The sequence below is a fragment of the Pyrgilauda ruficollis genome, unplaced genomic scaffold, assembly GCF_017590135.1.
Source record: "Pyrgilauda ruficollis isolate IOZ18807 unplaced genomic scaffold, ASM1759013v1 scaffold3954, whole genome shotgun sequence".
NCBI lineage: Eukaryota > Metazoa > Chordata > Aves > Passeriformes > Passeridae > Pyrgilauda > Pyrgilauda ruficollis.
Window position 1 is genome coordinate 1 of NW_024525439.1, and position 1,409 is coordinate 1,409.

At 58.4% G+C, this 1,409-nt stretch overlaps 1 long non-coding RNA gene across 1 annotated transcript; it reads left to right on the forward strand.

Annotated features, from left to right (window-relative positions):
• LOC121358511 lies at positions 1 to 1,409 on the forward strand. Its single transcript, XR_005955891.1, has 4 exons — positions 1 to 38; positions 354 to 450; positions 858 to 1,016; positions 1,394 to 1,409. It is a non-coding gene; the product is annotated as an uncharacterized LOC121358511 (long non-coding RNA).

A 1,409-nucleotide genomic window follows, 5' to 3' on the forward strand; every position in this document is an offset into this window, starting at 1 on the left:
GTTGGGAGGAGGCTGAAGAGTGGGCTGCGTCTCAAATCGTGAGTGTCCTGGCAGCCCTGTGGGTTGGACGTGGGGGCTCAGGGTGCCTGCCCACCTCAGTGCACTGCAGCCCCGTGGGAGGTTCACCTTGGGTGGAGTCCCTGCCCTGCCCTGGCCCATGTATCTCCCCTCCATAAGGCCACAGATGGGGAGTGGGGGGTGGGGTTTCTTCTTCCCCTGGGAAGTAGGAAAGTCGGTTCAACTTCTAGCAAAAGTATAGGGGACCTGGAGAGGGTTCCACATTCCCAGGGATAGGGACAATCCAGGGCTGTGTGCTCTTCAGTCCAACACCAGTCTTCTCTCTTCACTGCAAGGCGACATTTCCGGACCAACCTCCGGAGGAACACTAGGTCCCCCACAGTGCCCTGGGCCACCACCACTGTCAGCCATGCTCTGCTGGGCAACTTTGAGGTAATGGTGCCTATCTGCTGGGGAGAGGTGGGTCCCAGGGGCTCCATGCAGGGCTAGCGATGAGTGTGAGAGCCTGAACCTGATGGGAGCCCTGCTGTGGGGCTGGGCTGAATGTCCCCAAAAGGCTTGGTGTGCAGTCACCGCCACACAGCCCCACCAGCAGCATGGCTCAGCCAGCTGCTCAGGGTGCTGTGAGGTTGAGCCGAGGCACTCTCACTGCTTCTCCTTGTTAGATGGTTGGTGTTATCCCAGCAGTTCAGGGTGGGTCTGTCTCAGAGGGAGGTCTCTGGGCACACACAGCAAGCAGTCAGCTGGGTGCAGTGAGGATGGGGATGACTTCACCTGGAGCATTGAGGCAGGGGGTAGGGCTGGTGTTTGAGATTCCCTAACGCTTCCCTCCCTCTCAGGAGTCCATCCTGAAGGGGCGCTTTGCACCATCGGGGAGGATCGAGGGTTTCACAGCAGAGATCGGTGCCAGTGGCTCCTACTGTCCCCAGCATGTCACCCTGCCTGTCGACGTCACCTACTTCGACATCTCTGAACACAGCGTGCCCTCGCCTTTCCTGGTACATGGATGTGGGGGAGCTGGGGGGGCTGTGCCCTGACACCCTGGGGCAGCCCCTCACTCTACAGGGTGGCTCAAGCAATCACCTGCTTGTGGAGATGGCTGCCTGTGCCAGGAGTGGTCTTTAACCCAAAAAGCAAAAAGGGAAAGAAGAGGGAACATACCCAGGCCCTGCTGCTTCATGGTTGTCATTGTCATCACCTCTCTTGTCACCACCTCCCTGTTTCTTCTCCTGGTTTGGAGAGGGGCTGAGCTGGGGGTTTTCTTGTTGATTTGTGCCAAGTTTTCCCAGTGAGGGAGTCTCAGGCCCGTGCTGGTTCCCAGCTGGGCTTTCCCTTGGCTTTCTTCCTCTCTCACATGCTGTTTATTTTGCCCCAGGGAGTGATTGACTTGG